At 57.9% G+C, this 19,528-nt stretch overlaps 1 non-coding gene and 1 pseudogene across 1 annotated transcript; both read right to left on the bottom strand.

Moving 5' to 3' along the window:
- Positions 1 to 2,269: 2,269 nt before the first annotated feature.
- On the bottom strand, positions 2,270 to 2,425 carry LOC144764479 (5.8S ribosomal RNA). The gene has a single exon (XR_013596563.1). It is a non-coding gene; the product is annotated as a 5.8S ribosomal RNA (ribosomal RNA).
- Positions 2,426 to 3,373: 948 nt separating this feature from the next.
- Positions 3,374 to 5,167, bottom strand: LOC144765511 (18S ribosomal RNA; annotated as a pseudogene).
- Positions 5,168 to 19,528: the final 14,361 nt, after the last annotated feature.

Raw genomic sequence — 19,528 nt, forward strand, 5'->3', positions numbered from 1 at the left:
ACAGTTTATATGCTGAAACACAGCCAATCAAATCTAGACCAGCAGATATCTGGGGACCACTACAGTCCTACACATTACAAACGGAGGCAGACGATGTGAGAGGGGAGGACCAACTGGATGCTAACACCCAGGAGAGGCGGAGGGGAGGGGAAGGAATGTAACCCTCTTAAATGTTATTGCTGTGTACTATAGGTACTTGAGATAATGGGGCCGTATGTTATATCACGGGGATAGGCTCTGAGTTTAAATGATCACGTACAATGCTTATTCTGATGACCCATAACTGCTATTGTTGATTAACACACTGGTAAATTGTCACCACATCGCATGATCCATATGTATGGGATAGTCCCTTCCTTCACTGCCCTACTGTCTTGGTTGAATGATTGTATGTTGTTAAAGTACAGTGCCTTATTGACCCCCTAATGACTATTGACTATGTATGAGAAAATGTTATAAATAAAGGTTTAAAATAAATAAATAAAGTTTGAGAATAGGTTGAGATCGTTTCGGCCCCAAGACCTCTAATCATTCGCTTTACCAGATAAAACTCCGAGTGCCAGCTATCCTGAGGGAAACTTCGAAGGGAACCAGCTACTAGATGGTTCGATTAGTCTTTCACCCCTATACCCAGGTCGGACAACCGATTTGCACGTCAGGATCGCTACAGACCTCCACCAGAGTTTTCTCTGGCTGTGCCCTGCCCAGGCTTAGTTAACCATCTTTCAGGTCCTATCACGCACACTCATACTCTATCTCCCCGACAGAGCAGGCGAGACAGGCCGGTGGTGCGCCTGCTGCTGGAAGCACGGCAGGATCCCACCTCAGCCGGCACACGCCAGCCCTCACCTTCATTGCGCCACAGGGTTTTGCTCGGTCCTCCGACTCCCGCACGTGTTAGACTCCTTGGTCCGTGTTTCAAGACGGGTCAGGTGGGAAACCGACATCACTGCAGACCCCTGGCGCCCGGCGTGGGCCTCCCCGTCCGACGGCACGATGCTGTCGGGACGCACTGAGAACAGTCCGCCCCAGTCGACAGTCGCACCGGGAGCAGGGGGCCCCGTACCCCTTCAACCGCCCTGGCGCGCCCCGAGGGGCGGCTGGGAACGAGTGCCCGGGGAGGAAGCGTAGGCAGTCGAATCTTCCTCGGCCCAGGGACATGACAAAGCTGCTGCCAGGGGGGCTGTAACACCCTCCACCGGATGTGAGGGCCACCTGCCACCCCGAAGCCTTCCCAGCTGACCTGGAGCCGGTCCCGGTGCACCGCCGCAGAGGGAATGCGCTCTGCGGGGACCGGGTAGGGCCCGTGTTCCTGTCCTGCGGAGGGGATCCAGAACTTCTTTGCCACCAACCTTCCCGCCGTGTTGAATCCTCCGGGCGGACTGCACTGACCACACCCGTTTACCTCTCGACAGTTTCACGCCCTCTTGAACTCTATCTTCAAAGTTCTTTTCATCTTTCCCTTACGGTACTTGTTGGCTAGCGGTCTCAGGCCCCTATTTAGCCTTGAATGGAGTTTGCCACCCGCTTTGTGCTGCATTCCCAAGCAACCCAACTCTGAAATACCCAATCCCGGTGCTCCGGGGTCTGCTACTGGCCTAACACCGTCCGCAGGGTGAGCCTCAATCAGAAGGACTTGGGGCCCCTGAGCGACGTAGGGGAGTCAGTCTTCTGCACGCCACATTTCCCTGTGCCCGCCACTGGATGGGGATTCGACTCTGGGCTCTTCGCTCTTCACTCGCTGCTACTGGGGGAATCCTGGTTAGTTTCTTTTCCTCCGCTTAGTAATATGCTTTAAATCAGCGGGTCACCACGTCTGATCTGAGGTTATAGTCAGAAGAAAACACCAGAGCGTTAAGGTGGAGCTGGGGAAGGCCAACCCCCTGCCGGAGGAGGAGCCTGGCGTACCGGTAGCATGCTCCATCTTTCCCCGGATCGCTTCTGGAGAGGTTTCGCCCTTGCCCGCAAACAAGCCGTGGAGGTAGGCGCCTGAGGCACATGCGTGCGGGCAGCTGGTGGGACACCTCCGACAGCCACACGTGACACGCAGCCAGCTGCCCTGGGACGGGCCGGGGCGGACTGGTCACCAGACCCCTTCTCGGGGCCAGGCATGCCGGCGGCGTACCTCCGCTGCAAGACCCGGTGAGGGACCCTGCCATGGGGGGATCGGGGTCGTCTGAACTTGTGGGGGGACAAAGGGGAAGCGGAGCTAACACTGCGACGGCACCAGCCGCGTCCCGGGGAATCCCCGGGGTGGTTGACGATCAAGCGACCCTCAGACAAGCATAGCCCCGGGAGGAACCCGAGGCCGCAAGGTGCGTTTTCGAAGTGTTGATGATTAATGTGTCCTGCAATTCACACTAATTCTCGCAGCTAGCTGCGTTCTTCATCGACGCGTGAGCTGAGTGATCCACCGCCAAGAGTCACAGGCAACTTTTCGAAAACATTCACCCACCTGCGGGCGCAGGAGAGGCGGGAGGAAGGTGACGCAATCTGTCTGCCGCCCGCGTGGCGAGACGGCCCGGGCGCCCCTTTCAAGGCTTCCCTTCTGGAAGTCAGACTGCACCGTTAGGAAAAAAAAAACATTACCAGGCGCTCGGCCTGGGAGTCCACAAGGGGGTGAGGGAGGGGTCTCCCGGAGCGACGGGAGGAGGCAGCCCCTTACCCCGGGAGGAACCACATGAGTCTTCAAACACCTCGGCCCAGCTGCACGTGACCAGGTCGAACCGGGTACCTGGCAACCAGGGAGGGTCGCCCCACCTGCACGTCAGCAGTCTGTTGCCGGGTGGCTCCAAGCCGTGCCGGCAGGCTAGCGATCAGCCCACCACCACCCTCGCCCAGGTCAGAGGTGCCGTAAGGGAAGAGCCAGGCTTCTCCCCATCCCACACGCCTCCCACCGAGAGGAGCTGGGGTCCCCTCGCAGGCCCTCGGCCCGTCTCCTCATGGCCGCCCTGTCGCACAAGAAGGGCCGCTCCTCAGTCACCCGGAACATGGTCAGGCTGGGACTCTGGTGCGGGAGGGCCCAGCCGGCACCAGGGCCTTTTCGAGGAAGGGGTGGTACCAGCCCAGCGATGCACTGCCATTTGGTTTCCCCCTGCCACCGCTGGGGGGATCGTGCCAGGTGAGCTTGGGTTCCGTCTCAGAGAGGGCGCCCCCTGTCTCCGGTCCCTCAAGCATCGGTCAAACCCTCCCCAGGGGGGAAGAGGCCCACCAATGTCCCGGTCCTCACCCGAGCGCCCCATGTGGCTGCAGACCGCTCCGCCGGCCGGGACACGCCAAGGCAGAGCCGGGCCCTGTGCCTACGGTGCGTGCTTGCAGGAAGCAGCCGAGGCCTTCGGGCTGGCGCAGTCGTTCGTTTGGGCCGCTCCGCCGTTAATGATCCTTCCGCAGGTTCACCTACGGAAACCTTGTTACGAATTTTACGTCCTCTAGATAGTCAAGTTTGATCGTCATCTCGGAAGTGCCGATCCGAGGACCTCACTAAACCATCCAATTGGTAGTAGCGACGGTTGGTGTGTACAAAGGGCAGGGACTTAATCAACGTGAGCCTATGACCCGCACTTACTGGGAATTCCTCTTTCATGGGAAATAATTGCAATCCCCAATCCCTATCACGAACGGGGTTCAGCGGGTTACCAGCACCTGTGAGCAACCCCTTCACGCTGATCCATTCAGTGTAGTGCTCGTGCAGCCCCGGACATCTAAGGGCATCACAGACCTGTTATTGCTCAATCTGGTGTGGCTGAACGCCACTTGTACCTCTAAGAAGTTGGATGCCGACCGCTGGGGGTCAAGTAACAAGTTAGCATGGAGGAGTCTTGTTCGTTATCGGAATTAACCAGACAAATCGCTCCACCAACTAAGAACTGCCATGCACCATCACCCACAGAAACGAGAAAGAGCTATCAATCGGTCAATCCTTTTCGTGTCCGGGCCAGGTGAGGTTTCCCCTGTTGAGCCAAATTAAGCCGCAGGCGCCACTCCTGGTGGTGCCCTTCCGTCAATTCCTTTAAGTTTCAGCTCTGCAACCATACTCCCCCCCAGAACCCAAAGACTTTGGTTTCCTAGAAGCTGCTCGGCGGGTCATGGGAATAACGCCGCTGGGTCGCTAGTCTGCATCATTCATGGTCGGAACTACAACCGTATCTGATCGTCTTCGAACCTCTGACTTTCGTTCTTGATTAATGCAAACATTCTTGGCAAATGCTTTCACTTTGGTACGACTTGCGCCGGTCCAAGAATTTCACCTCTAGCGGCACAATACGAATGCCCCTGGCCGTCCCTCTTAATCATGGCCTAAGTTCCGAAAACCAGCAAAATAGAACCAGAGTCCTATTCCATTATTCCTAGCTGAAGTATTCAGGCAACCAACCTGCTTTGAACACTCAAATTTTTTCAAAGTAAACGCTTCAGACCCCCAGGACACTCAGTCAAGAGCATCATGGGGGCGCGAGAGGCAGGGGCTGGGACAGGGACAGGCGGTAGCTTGCCTCGCCGCGGACCGCCAGCTCAATCCCAAGATCCAACTACGATCTTTTTAACTGCAGCAACTTTAATACATGCTATCGGAGCTGGAATTACCGCACCTGCTGACACCAGACTTGCCCTCCAATGGATCCTCGTTAACGCATTTAAAGTGTACTTATTCCAATTACAGGGCCTCAAAAGAGGCCTGTATTGTTATTTTTCATCACTACCTCCCTGAGTCGGGAGTGGGTAATTTGCATGCCTGCTGCCTTCATTGCATGTGGTAGCCGTTTCTCAGGCTCCCTCTCCGGAATCGATCCCTGATTCCCCTTTACCAGTGGTCACCTTGGTAGGCACAGAAAGTACCATCGAAAGTTGATAGGGCAGACATCCGAATGTGTTTTGTCGCCGTCCCGGGGACGTGCGATCGGACCGAGGTTATCTAGAGTCACTAAAGCGGCCGGGCGAGCCCGGTTTGGTTTTGGGCTGTTAAATGCACGCATCCCTAGAGGTCAGCGTGCGTCTGCATGTATTAGCTCTAGAATTACCACAGTTATCCAAGTAACAGATGGAGCGATCAAAGGAACCATGACCGATTTAATGAGTCATTCGCAGTTTCACCCTACCGGCCATGTGTACTTACACGTGCATGGCTTAATCTTTGAGACAAGCATATGCTACTGGGAGGATCAACCAGGTAGCTGCACCTGCTGACTGGGTGGGGCCGTGTGCCCATCTTCCCGACCGACAACCTTCACGCACCCCTCCCGCTCGGATGCCTGCCAGGGGAAGGAGCCCACCTGCGTGGGCAGGAGCACTCACTGGAGGGGTGTGGAGAGGTGTGGTTGATGGGCACTGGCAAGCCCAGCCGTCTCCCCCGGGAGGGAGAGGCAGGCCGAGGCGCATCCTGAGTGAGACGCAGGGGTTCCAGAGCCTGGCTCTGGTGGCATCACTCGGAACGTTCCGAGCTGCTGTGGAAATGTGCTGGGCAGAGAGGGGTGACGGCGTGGCGCGTGGGTCCTTCGAACCTACTGGGCAGCATCATCCAAGAGCCTGGTACCACGCAACCCCTTCCGCTCGTGTCAGACCACTGGGGGTACGAGCTTCCGGGGCTGCTCGGCCTTTGCTCTGCTGGATAGGGTGAAGGGCCAGGCGGCAGGCTCTCGAGTCGGACAGTCCATGCGGGGTGGAAGCGCTTTGCTTGAAACAACAGCCCAGGCTGGCCAAGCAGTCCATCCCTAAATGGACCAAGAGTGCCCAATCGATCAGAGTAAGGCTGGGGCATCCCCAGGCAGGCCACCCTGTGCGGGGGGGGGGTTATGCTGGCTTAGCGTCCCTGCCTGCTCCTGGGGAAAGCGAAGGCGGAGAAAACAGACCATCGGAAAGGGGCCGAGAGGCAGGTGCGTACCCGGGCCCCTGGGGGCCCCGGCTGCTGCCTTCCCCGTCTCAGCATCGCCGGACCTCACGGAGGTCTGACTGAGCTAACTCAGAGAAAAAGGACCATCGGGTAGGGGCTGAGAGGCAGGTGTGCACCCGGCCCCTGGGGTCCCCGGCGGGCAGGCCCGGGTTCTGCCTTCCCCTCTTTCAGAATCACTGGACCTCACGGAGGTCTGACTGACCCTCTCCCTAGTAATCTGGAGGAAAACTACCACCTTTCTTTACGACCTCCTGGAGCCCTCAGTGGGATGGGGGAGGCAAATAATTGCCCTCATCGAGACTTCCAGGGAAGCCCGGCCATGTCGTCACCCCATAGGAAAGTATTCCGTGCGACCAGATGGCCAGGCATGAAAACAAAGCCATCTGGTCACTCTGCGCCCCAACGAAAGAGTGAGAGAGCGCCGAGGCATGGGGGACTGGAGGCCCAGGGCCCCAGCCATGGAGGGTGCGAGGGGGACCCGATGGGCCCTCTGGGCCCGCAGACACCTTGAGAAGCAGGGGAGGCCTGCACGGGACCGACGGACCCCTGTCCTGGGCCCCTGGTGGAGCAGCAGGCTGGGGGACGGGGCCCAGGGCCGGAGCACCCGACCCTGGCCCAGCGGGCCCCTGGACCCAGCCAGGGCTCCCCATCCCAGAGGCGCAGGGGGCACCTCCCTGGGCCCTCCGGACCCTGTCCCAGGCACCCTGCCACACGGCAGGACCGAGGGCAGAGCCTGGGGTGGGGAGACTGCCCTCCCCGGGGCCCTCAGGGGACCCGGCCAGAGCTCCTGAACCCAGCCAAGCAAGGGGAGGCTCCCCAGGCATAACGTAACCCTGTACCAGGCCTTTGGCAGAGTCGCAGGCTGGGGGACGGGGCCAGGGCGGAGCACCCGACCCCTGGGAACCGCTGAACCCAGCCGAGCAGGGGAAGGCTCCCGGGCACGACAGAACCCCATCCCAGGCATTTGGTGGGCCAGCAGGCCGGGGGACGGTGTCCAGGGCCAGAGCACCTGACCCGGGGCCCGGCGGGCCCCTGGACCCATCCAGGGCTCCCAGGCCCGGAGGCAAAGGGGAACCCTCCCCAGGCCCGCTGGACACTATCCCAGGCACCCTGCCACATGGCGGGACTGAGGACAGAGCCCAGGGTGGGGAGGCCACCCTCCCCGGGGCCACAGGGAGACCTTGAACCCAGCCAAGCAAGGGGAGACTCCCCGGGCACAATGGAACCCCGTCCTGGGCCTTTGGCGGGGCAGCAGACCGGGGGACAGGGCCATGGGCTGGAGTACCCGATCCAGGGGCCAGTGGGATCGCTGAACCTAGCCCGGGCTCCCGGGCCCAGAGGCAAAGGGGAAGCCTCCCCGTGCCCTTGGGACCTTGTTCGAGCACCCTGCCACGCAGCAGGACCGAGGATGGAGCCTGGGGTGGGGAGGCCACCCTCCCCGGGGCCCCTGGATCCAGCCCATCAGGAGGGGCTCCTGGGCCCGCCGGACACTATCCAGGGCAGCCTGCCATGCAGCAGGCACAGGGACGAACCCAGGGCTGGGGCGGCATCCTGGCCCGTCCAGCTGCCGGCTGAGGACCGCTAGGCTGAGAGAAGTCCCAGAGTACCTTGTCCCTAGTAATCCGGAGGAAGGCTACCCCTCTTCCTGGGAACCTGTGCGTACCGAGAGACTCAGGGGACCTTAGGCCCGACCTCCTGAAGCCCTGGCTTGGATACGGGAGGCAAATGAGCCCTCATCAGGACTTCCAGGGCAGCTCGGCCATCTGGTCGCCCCATTGGAAAGCATTGCGTGCGACCAGATGGCTGAGGGAAAAGGTGCGACCAGATGCCCGGGACCGAAAGGACTCCCATATGCTCAACTAAGCCTTCGCAGTAGGGCTCCCGCCTGCCCACGCAGGTCTCGGGGGCTCCGCTTCCCAGGGGCTTGGGGTCCCCGGCTGGGCCTCTGGCACAGGGAGGACCATCGGAGCTCTCGGGCCCGGATGTCCGGGGAAGTACTGCCTGGGACCCATGGAGCCCGTCCCGGTCAATTTGCCACGCTGTGGGCAGGAGGAGGGAGCCCCCGGATGGAGGGGAGGTGTTGCCGGGTATAGGCCATCTGGTCCCCGGCAAAGAACCTCCAGCCTGAGAGGGGTGTCCCAGCACACTCTGCCCCTAGTAATCCAGAGGAAGGCTACCCCTCTTTCTGGGAACCCGCGTGCACCGAGAGACTCAGGGGACCCAGGGCGCAGACATGCCCGACCTCCTGGAACCCTGGCTGGGATCGGGGAGGTAAATGAGCCCCCATCGGTACTTCCAGGGCAGTCCGGCCACCTGGTCGCCCCATTGGAAAGCATTGCGTGCGACCAGATGGCCGAGGGGAAAGGTGCGACCAGATGGCCGGGACTGAAAGGACTCCCATCTGCCCATCCCAAGCCTTCACGATAGTGCCTCCGCCTGTCCACGCAGGGCTCGGGGGCTCCATTTCCTGGGAGGCTCAGGGATCCCGGTTGGGTCTCAGGCACAGGGAGGACTACCGGAGCTGTCGGCCCGGACGCCCAGGGGAGGACTGCCCAGGATCCATGAAGCTCGTCCCAGGCACTTTGCTATGCCATGGGCAGGAGGAGGGAGCCCCCGGATGGATGGGAGGTGTTGTCTGGGCATAGCCCATCTGGTCCCTGGCAAAGAACCGCCAGCCCAGGAGGGGTTTTCCGGCATACCCTGCCCCTACTAATCTGGAGGAAAGCTGCCCCTCTTTCTGGGAACCCGTGCGTACCACGAGATTCAGGGGACCCTTGGTGCAGACCCGCCCGGCCTCCTGGAGCCCTAGCTGGGATCGGCGAGGCGAATGAGCCCTCATTGGGACTTCCAGGGCAGCACGCCCATCTGGTCATCCCATTGGAAAGCATTGCGTGCGACCAGATGGTCGAGGGGAAAGGTGCGACCAGATGGCCAGGACCGAAAGGACTCCCATCTGCCTGCCCATAACCGAGCCTTCCCGGTAGGGCTCCAGCCTGCCCTAGCAGGGCTCGGGGGCTCGGCTTCCCGGTGGCTCGAAGACCCCGAATGGGCCTCAAGCACGGGGAGACCCGCAGGAGCTCTTGGGCACCGCACACCCGGGAAGGACTGCCCGGGACCCATGGAGCCCGTCCCGGGCACTTTGCCACGCTGCGGGCTGCCGTAGGAGGGAGCCCTGGACGCCTGGGAGGTGTTGCCTGGGCATAGCCCATCTGATCCCCAGCAGAGAACTGCCAGCCCGGGAGGGGTGTTCCGGCATACCCTGCCCTTAGTAATCCAGAGGAAAGCTACCCCTCTTTGTGGGAAACCGTATGCACCAAGTGATGGAGGGGACCCAGGGCGCAGAGGCACCTGATCTCCTGGAGCTCTGGCTGCGATCGGGGAGGCGAATAAGCCCCCATCGGGACTTCCAGGGCGGTCCGGCCATCTGGTCGCCCCATTGGAAAGCATTGCATGCGACCAGATGGCCGAGGGGAAAGGTGCGACCAGATGGCCGCGACGAAAAGACTCCCATCTGCCTGCCCTGAGCCGAGTGTTCCCGGTAGGGCTCCCGCCTTCCCTAGCAGGGCTCGGCTTCCCTGGGGCTCGGAGACTACGGCTGGGCCTCATGCACGGGGAGGCCCGCAGGAGCTCTCGGGCCCGCACGCTCGGGGGAAGACTGCCCGGGACCCATGGAGCCTGTCCTGGGCACTTTTCCACACCGCAGGCTTCTGAAGGAGGGAGCCCGAGACGCCTGGGAGGTGTTGCCCGGGCATAGCCCACCTGGTCCCTGGCACAGAACTGCCAGCCCAGGAGGGGTGTTTCGGCATACCCTGCCGTCAGTAATCCGGAAGAAAGCTACCCCTCTTTCTTTGAACCCATGCGCACCGAGTGACAGAGGGGACCCAGGGCGCGGAGGCGCCCAACCTCCTGGAGCCCTGACTGGGATTGAGGAGGCGAATGATCCCCCATCGGGACTTCCAGGGCAGCCCGGCCATCTGGTCACCCCATTGGAAAGTATTATGTGCGACCAGATGGCTGAGGGGAAAGGTGCGGGCAGATGGCCGGGACCGAAAGAACTCCCATCTGCCCGCACCGAGCCTTCGCGGTAGGGCTCCCGCCTGCCCATGCAGGGCTTGGGGCCTACGCGTCCAGGAGGGTTCGGGGACCCCAGCTGGGCCTCGGGCACGGGGATGACCACCGGAGCTCTCGGGCCTGGACACCCGGGAGAGGACTTCCCAGGACGCATGGTGCCCGTCCCGGGCACTTTGCCATGCCGTGGGCCGGAGGAGGGAGCCCCCGGACAGAGGGGAGGTGTTGTCCGGGCATAGACAATCTGGTCCCCAGCGAAGAACTGCCAACCCATGTGGTGGTGTTCCAGCATACCCTGCCCCTACTAATCTGAAGGAAAGCCACATTCTTTCTGGGAATCCGTGCACACTGAGAGACTCAGGGGACCCTAGGCCCGGATTCCCCTGACCTCCTGGAGCTCTGGCTGGGATCGGGGAGCCAAATGAGCCCTCATCTGGACTTCCAGGGCAGCCGGGCCAACTCGTCGCTCCATTGGAAAGCATTGCGTCGAACCAGATGGCCGAGGGGAAAGGTGTGGCCAGAAGGCCGTGACCGAAAGGACTTTCATCTGCCCTCTCCGAGCCTTCATGGTAGGGCTCCCACCTGCCCACGCAGGGCTCAAGGGCTCCTCGTCCAGGAGGGCTCGGGGACTCCGGCTGGGCCTCTGGCACGGGGAGGCACCTGAGCTCTTGGGTCCGGATGCCCGGGAGAGGACAGCCCGGGACCCTGGAGCCCGTCACGGGTACTTTGCCATGCCGTGGGCCGGAGGAGGGAGCCCCCCGGACGGAGGGGACATGTTTTACAGGCATTAGGACCGAAAGGTCTCCCATCTGCCCGCCCGAGCCTTCGCGGTAGGGCTCCCGCCTGCCAACGCAGGGCTCAGGGGCTCTGCATCCAGGGGGGCTCGGGGAACCCTGCAGGGCCTCAGGCATCGGGAGGACCACCGGAGCACTCAGGCCTGGATGCCCGGGGGAGGACTGCCCTGGAACGATGGAGCCCGTCATGGGTACTTTGCCACGCCGTGGGCCAGAGGAGGGAGCCCCTGGACAGAGGGGAGGTGTTGTTCGGGAATAGACCATCTGGTCCCCGGCAAAGAACCGCCAGCCCCGGGGTTCCGGCATACCCTCCCCCTACTAATCCGGAGGAAAGCCACCCCTCTTTCTGGGAACCCGTGTGCCCCGAGAGACTCAGGGGACCATAGGCCCGGACCTCCTGGAGCCCTGGCTGGGATCGGGGAGGCAAATGAGCCCTCATCGGGACTTCCAGGGCAGCCCGACCATCTGGTCGCCCCATTGGAAAGCATTGCGTGTGACCAGATGGCCGAGGGGAAAGGTGCGTTAAGATGGCCGGGACCGAACGGACTCCCATCTGCCTGCCCCGAGCCATAGCGGTAGGGCTCCCGCCTGCCCTTGCAGGGCTCCGGGGCTCGCCACCAGGGACCTTTGTCCCGGGCAGATGGACATTTGGCGGGCTGCAGGACGGGCGCTCCCACACACCAGGCCCTGACCAATACCCTGGCCCCAGGGCCGGTCCTTGCTTCTCAACCCAGCCAGGCCGGGGAGATCGGGGAGCCTGCCCGGGCACGAGGGACCTCTATCCCAGGCACATGGACCCTCAGGACGTGCGCTCGTTTTCCACACATTTCTTTCCAAAATTCCGCGTAGAGGCGTAATGAAATTTCCGCCCAGCCCTACTAATAACACCTCCGCCAGGGTCAACCTCCCAGGCACCACCACCGACGTTGCCCACTCCTTGGGACAACGTCGTCCCCAGGTTTAGCCCTGAACCGGACTCGGTGCAGATTCCGACGCCGATGGGGCCCTTTTTGCCCTATGTCCGTCCTCCTTATTTTCAGCCTGTTCCACAGACTTCGGAGGAAAGGGAGGACTGCAGAGGGTCAGAGGGCCCTCTAGCACAGGAGTGTGCTTATAATCCGGACTGCGCAGAGGATTTGGGGGATGCTAGTGGTCTTGACACCTCACCTGACCTTGGCATGCTGTCTCCTCCTACCGTGGCTACAGAGGAGGGAGCCAGTTACGCAGTGGTGTTGCCTAGGGCAGCCGAGGCCCTCCACCTCGTACTCCATACAATGGCCGTCACCGTCAGGACTAACCTCCTGACAGAAGTGCTCCAGCTGGCGGCAACCTCTTCGGAGCCCGTGCTGCCCATTAACGAAGCACTGTCAGCCGTTCTTTTGGGCACCTGGTCCAGGCCCAACACAGGGGCTGCTGTGGACAGGAACTTGTATCAATGCCATCGCCTGGCTCCGGGCAACCCCCTCTTTGTCTCTCAACACCCCACCGGATAGGGAATCCAAGAAGCTGAAGCAGCTTGGCAAGAAGCTGTTTTCATCTGCCAGCTTAGGGCTGTGGTCGTTGAACACCGCATGGCTCTTTGGCCATTATTCCCACTTTCTGTTGGACACAGTTGCCCAGGTGCTGCCTAACCGTCCGGAGGAGGCCCAGGCAGTCCTCTCCCAGGCTATTGCTGCTGGGAGCGACGCAGCTAAGTTCACCATACGTTGTGGGCTTGACACGCCAACTCGCTGGGCAGATCAATTTCCACGATGGTGGCGCTTAGGCGCCGCGCCTGGCTGAGTACAACTGTTTTCTCAGGGGATGTCCAGAACACTCTTATGGATATGCCCTTTGATGGCATTCGCCTCTTTGGCAATAAAGCGTTTGAGCGCTTTAAGGACTCCCGGGCTACGGCCAAGTCCTTGTGCCTCTGGGCCACCTGGCCTCCTCCGCCTTCTGCTTTTTGCTCCTTTTGTGGCACCGGAAGGGGTGCCCCACCACGTTTGCAGGGCCACAGGCCACCGCAACAACAACATCAGCGTGGCCGTGGATGTGAGAATAGTCGAGGCGGTTCAGGGGGCCAGCGGGCGGGTCAGTCCACCTCCACCCCCGCAGCATCCACTGCAAATCCTTCCTAGTCTGGTATTTCAGGCCCACCAAACGCCAGTGGGCGGCAGAATTTGCCATCATCTTCCCCACTGGTGCAACATCACATCGGACAGGTGGGTGCTGCAAATTGTCCGAAGGGGCTACTCCCGCCTCTTCAAGACCACTCCTCCAGCCATGACACCTCAGTACCACGCATGTCAGGGGATCACTTGGCACTTCTCCAGCTGGAAGTTGGAGGCCATCGAGCGCGTTTGGACGCCAGAAGTAGGTCATGGTTGTTACTCCAACTGCTTTCTAGTTCCAAAGAAGGACATGGGCCTACTTCCTCTCTTAGACCTTCGTCAATCGCTTCCTCCGGAAGGAGAAGTTCAAGATGCTCAACCTTGCTCAGGTCTTATCTGCCCTAGACCGGCAAGACTGGATGGTAGCGTTGGACTTGCAGGACGCTTATTTTCATATCCCCGTCCTGCCGGCCCACCGGCATTACCTGCGGTTCACCGTAGGCCACGAGCACTTTCAGTTCACCGCACTCCCCTTTGGCCTTACCAGCGCCCCTCAGTGTTCACAAAGGTGATGGCGGTGGGCGCACCTCATCTGTTAAGATGGGGGGTTTCAGTCTTCCCCTATCTCGACGACTCATCGTTGAATGGGGGCTCGCCCCAGACAGTCGTGTCCAACCTCCAAACTACGGCCTACCTCCTGCATTTGCTGGGGTCTTCCATCAACATGCAAAAGTCGCACCTGATTCCCTCACAGAAGCTCATCTTCATTGGAGCAGTTCTGGACTCAGTTTCAGGTTTATCCTCCCAAACAGCGAGTCCAGGATATTCAGGCTATGATTCCGATCTTTCAGCCTCTATCCCGGGTTTCGTCAGGATGACCCTCCGGTTACTGGACCTGATGGCCTCCTGCTTCCTGTTAGTGGATCATGCCAGTTGGCATATGCGGGCCCTGCAGTGGGACCTGAAGTTCCAGTGGGCGCAGCATCAGGGCAACCTGTCCAATCACGTCCAGATCTTGTAGGACACTGCACGACAATTGCAGTGGAGGCTCACGAATGGCGATTGGGTCAATGGCAGATCCCTCTCCCTTCCCCAACCGGAACCCACATTGGTGATGGGCACATCCCTTCCGGGATGGGGCGGCCACATGGGAGAGGTGGAGATAAGAGGCCTCTGGTCTCCGGCGGAGATCCTGCTCCATATAAACCTTCTGGAGCTTCGGGCGCTCTGACCTGCACTGAAGGCATTCCTTCCCTCTGTTGTGGGGAGGGTAGTGCAGATGTTCACAGACAACACAGTTGCCGCCATGTGGTACTGCAACAAACAGGGCGGGTGGGGTCGTGGACCCTATGTCAGGAGGCTCTGCTCCTCTGGACATGGCTGGAACATCAGGGCTTGTCCCTGGTGGTACAACACCTGGCAGGTTCTCTGAATGCCAGGAAGGACAAACTCAGCTGTTGGTGCATGATGGATCACGAATGGCATCTGCACTCCGACATGGCGCAAGGTCTCTTTCAGCAGTCTGGGGAGCCTTGGTTAGATCTATTTGCCACCGAAGAGAATGCACAATGTCCTCAGTGCTGGGCGTTGGAATTTCCAAGGCAGCACTCGCTAGGCGACGCTTTTCATCGCGAGTGGAGTTGTGGTCTACTATACGCCTTTCCACCTATACCAGTTCTACCCAGAGTGCTGAAGAAGATCAAGCATGACCGGCCCAAGTTATTCTTGTGGCTCCGGACTGGGGTCGAAGAGTATGGTATCCTGAGCTACACAGCATGGCGATCGATACCCCGCTCCGCCTGCCTCTTCGGGAGGATCTTCTGTCGCAGCAGCTGGGGAGGGTTCTCCACCCAAACCTGTCCAGCCTCCACCTCCTTGCGTGGAGATTGAGCGGCGGCAGTTGACGGCTTTTGACCTGCCTCCCGAAGTCTGTGACGTTATCTTGCCAGCCAGGCGTCCCTCCACTAAAATGGTATACGCCTGCAGGTGGAATAGATTTGTGTCATGGTGCACAGCATAGGCTATAGATCCCCTTTCTACCCCTCTTTCTGAGGTTCTTCTATTTCTCCTTTCTTTGGCCCAGCAGGGCTCTGCTCTGGGCCCTATCAAGGGCTATCTCTCGGCCATTTCAGCCTTTTTACGGCTTCCAGATCAGCCTTCCCTTTTCAAGTCCACTGTTGTAAATAGATTCTTAAAAGGCATTACTCATCTTTTCCCTCCTGTTCCTTTCATAATGCATCGGTGGGACTTGAACCTAGTTCTGACTTATTTGATGTGTGCTCCTTTTGAGTCACTTCACAACTGTCCTCTTCGTCTTCTCACTTTAAAGACTGCTTTCCTGGTTGCCACCACCTCTGCCAGAAGAGTGAGCGAGCTCCAGGCTCTTTCTTCTAAACCTCCTTTCTGTCTGTCCATCCGGACAAAGTTGTTTTAAGGACTCGTCATCTTTTCTGACAAAGGTTGTCACTGCCTTTCACATTGGGTAGATCATCACTTTGCCCACCTTCTTTTCGCATCCGCATCCTTCCAAAGAGGAAGAGAGGCTCTACTGTCTGGGCCCAAAACATGCGCTCTCATTCTACCTTAACCGCACACAAAAGTTCTGGGTGGATGACCAGCTCTTTGTTGGCTACGTGGGCGCCAAGAAAGGTTGGGCCGTGCACAAGCGATGTTGGTCGTTCTGTGCATTAAGGCTTGTTATTCTTTGGCTAAAAAGGAGCCTCTGGTGGGGCTACACGCCCATTCTACTAGGGCGACGGCAGCCACTACTGCTTTGGGACGGAGAGTTCCCTTGCATGACATCTGTCAGGCAGCTACGTGGGCCTCACTGCACATGTTTACCAAGCATTACTGCCTGGACAGCCAAGTCCGGAGAGACAGCTTCGTTGGCCGTTCTGTTCTCCAGGACTTTCTGGTGTGATCTTGGTTCGCAGACCCACCACCGGGGTTGGTATTGCTGGGGTATCTATTCTAAGGTAAGGAATCTATCAATACATGTTTCTTTCAGATGCACAAGTTACCTATCTTCGGTAACGATATAGCTGTAAGAAACATTAGTAGTGATAGATTCCTTCCCACCCCACCAATCCTCCCAGTTCTGCAAACTGATTTCTAGGGTTAAGGTCATCCCTTTCAGGGCCCTAGTTTCATGGCACCAGTGATCAGTTTATTGCATGGCTCTTCGTACCTGGCATGGAAAGTCATGTCAGAACTGACATCAGTGCGAGTGGGCGCGCCTAAGTAGCTCCAGGGACGTCATCCCAGCACCGACGCACGCGGAGTCACACGACGACGCCTACCGACGCGCAGGGGTACTGCTGGTGAAAACTTTCCAGATCCAGTCTGACGCCTGGGGGTAATACTAAAGTAAGGAAACTATCACTACTAATGTTTCTTACAGATATATCGTTACCGAAGGTAAGTAACTTGTGCTTTAGTATGCCTGAACTCACAATGTCATAGCACATCTTTCTATGAAGGCTGTTTTTGCATTGTGGGATTATAAGCCACTCTTTTAGAAGTGACTGTTTTTTTTGTGCTCTAACATTTCAGTGTGTCTCTGCCTGGTTGTGGATTGACTGTCTAGATTTGAAAGCGATAGGATCTGGGGAATGTCTTGACCCAGGGGAGGAGGTGAGACAACAACAGGCTGCCTGCGTCTGGAGTGTTGGGGGAGGAGTAGCCCCTAGAGGTGAAGAGGCCTGGGTTGCTGCTATTAAACAATTGTCCCATCTCCTGCTGAGTGATTGATAATCCAGACCCCAACTAAGCAAATGAAGAAGGTGCCACTGGCAGGGAGGCACCCAGAACTGGTTTGACCAGGGGTCAGTGCCCCATAAAACACAAAGACTTCAAAGCCATTGAGGGGTAGAACTATGAGAGCTGAAGCCCCTGAACTTTGGAGAATGGCTTGATCAAAATTGAACAAGACTGGAGCTATTTTGTGGTCAATAGGAACCTTTGCGAAGGAAGAAACAATGGAAGAGACTGAAGGAAAGGACTGACCCTTGCTGTGTGTTCTGGCGCTGGCCTGCTGTTTGTTGTTTTAACCAAGGAAAGGCTAAAGGTACTTTGCTGTGTGCTGTGTCCCCTGTTTGAAAGGACTTTGCTGTGTCCTGAAGTAACTTATCCCCAAGGGTCCGAGGTGAGCTGGCTCCCTGTTGCGGAAACACAGGAACACAAAAGTTTCCAAGAGAGTCTCAGCGATGCTGTGTGCAAATTGCAGCCTGAGACCCTAGTAAGGAGTGCCCTGTGATCCTAGGCACCGGAATCCAAGTGAGACTCAGCAACTCTGTGTTTGTGTGCTGTGTGCAGACTGAGACTTTCGTGAGGATTGCCTTGTTAACTAAGTATGGGCGCAAAATCCGCTCCGCTCGCGAAATTTGTGCATTTTCGGCAATTTCGCGATCTGCGAATCTCGCGAATTTGCAGAAGAATTCGCGAGCAGCGGATTTTTTTTTGGGTCCCAGGAAGCACAGTTAAGGCAGGTGCTCGAGTTTAAGCTAACTTTGTAACCATTTTAGAATGGCGCCGGCAAGCTGCCAGAGTGCTTGCTGGCGCCATTCTAAATTGGTTTCAAAGTTAGCTTCAACTCGGGCACCTGCCTTAACTCTGTAAGTGCTTCCTGTGGGCCAAAAATTAAACCTCAACAGGAAGCACTTACAGATATAAATAAAGCAGCTGCCCGAGTTGAAGCTCAAATTCAGTAACGTTTTAATCAGCCCAAAACAATAGTGAGCACGGTCGAGGCTGGGCAAGTGTGCTTTAACCACATATCTGCAGTCGAAAATTATCTGTAATACCCGAGGGAGGTCTTTGCATCCCTGAGTTTCTCAAGCGCAATCCCCGTTCCTGTGAACAGGAGTCTACTTTCTCCTCACCTGCTGCCCTGCTCGCTCTCTGACCCTTTATACACGAGGCATGTGAACACGCACAGAAGCCCCGCACCACACACTAGCGGTATCAAACATCTTCCCGCTCTTTCCCAACTATGATGGACAGCCCACTCAAGGGACCTCGGCGCCTTTTGACGCTGTGGCAAAGTTACAGGCACACATGGTCAGTGGAGACAAATCTTCTGGCCCTTTACGCAGCTGCAGTGTAGGAAAAGCACTATCATTTACCCAACAAGGTAGCAATTACTGGATTAGCCAGTAGTACTCCAGTTGAGTAGAGGTATTGCTCAAAACGGTGGCATCTTCGTGGATAACTATGCAGGGCAGGATGCATTCTGGCACGAGGCTCCTGTCACAAAAATTAAACCTCAACAGGAAGCACTTAAATAAAGCAGGTGCCCGAGTTGAAGCTCAAATTCAGTAACGTTTTAATCAGCCCAAAAGCATTAGTGAGCACGTCGAGGCTGGACAAGTGTGCTTTAACCCCATATCTGCCGTCAAAAATTATCTGTAATACCCGAGGGAGGTCTTTGCATCCCTGAGTTTCTCGAGCGCAATCCCTGTTCCTGTAACCAGGAGGCTGCTTTCTCCTCACCTGCTGCCCTGCTCGCTCTCTGACCCTTTATACACAAGAGGCATGTTGACACGCATAAAAGCCCCGCACCACACACTAGCGGTATCAAACGTCTTCCCGAACTATGATGGACAGCTCACTCAAGGGACCTCAGCGCCTTTTGGCGTGGTGGCAAAGTTAAAGGCACACATGGTCAGTGTAGACAAATCTTCTGGCCCTTTACGCAGCTGCAGTGTAGGAAAAGCACTATACATTTACCCAACAGGTAGCACTTACTGATTAGCCAATAGAAAGTACTCCAGTTGACTAGATGGAAATCGCAAAAAAATCTGCGATTTCGCGGGAAAATCCACGAATTTGCAAACTTTTTTGCGATTTCGCGTGAATTCGCGGACTGCAGATCTGCAAAATTCACCCATACTTATTGTTAACATGCACATCCGGAATCCAATTGAGTCTCAGTGACGCTGTCTGCGTGTGCTTGGTTCAGCCTGAGACCTTTGTGAGGATTGCCTTGTTATCGTGCACCCGGAATCCTAGTGAGTCTCAGCAACGCTATGTGCGTGTGCTTGGTGCAGCCTGCGACCTTCGTGAGGATTGCCTTGTTATCTTGCACCCAGAATCCAAGTGAGTCTCAGCGGCGCTGTGTGTGTGTTCTTTGTGCAGCCTGGGACCTTCTTGAGGAGTGCCCGGTAATCGTGCACCCGAAGCTCAAGTGAGTCTCAGTGACGCTGTGTACGTGTGCCCTGTGGCAGCCTGAGATCTTCGTAGCAGTAGCGGCTCCGGAGGAGCTGAGCAGCCGGCCCGAGCCCGCAGTTGCCAATTAACAAGGATTGCATTGGAGGCCCAGCCGCTGGACGAGGAGAGTGAGTTTGTGCCCACCAGGTAACGTGTGTTGACTCCTGGGGTGGGGTGCGGGCTTGGAGGGAGACGCTCTCAGCCTCTCTCTCATTCTAGCAGCGCAAACCTCTGCTTCGCTCATATCGCGGCCCATAATGCCAAGGGAGTGGCAGTACAGGGTCTGGGGTGCGGAGCTGCACTTTATTATTACACCGTACCCGTGCTGGGGGCAACTGTTGATAGGCTGACTGCAAGTCAGAAGGAGTGGCGGAGAGACCGCCTAAGGCACAGTGATCGGTGCCTGAGTGTATTACGCGTTTTTCAATTTCTGCATAACGGAGTACCTGACTGTTGTATTACACATTGCATAATTTCTGCAT

This window comes from Lissotriton helveticus, chromosome 6, assembly GCF_964261635.1.
Source record: "Lissotriton helveticus chromosome 6, aLisHel1.1, whole genome shotgun sequence".
NCBI lineage: Eukaryota > Metazoa > Chordata > Amphibia > Caudata > Salamandridae > Lissotriton > Lissotriton helveticus.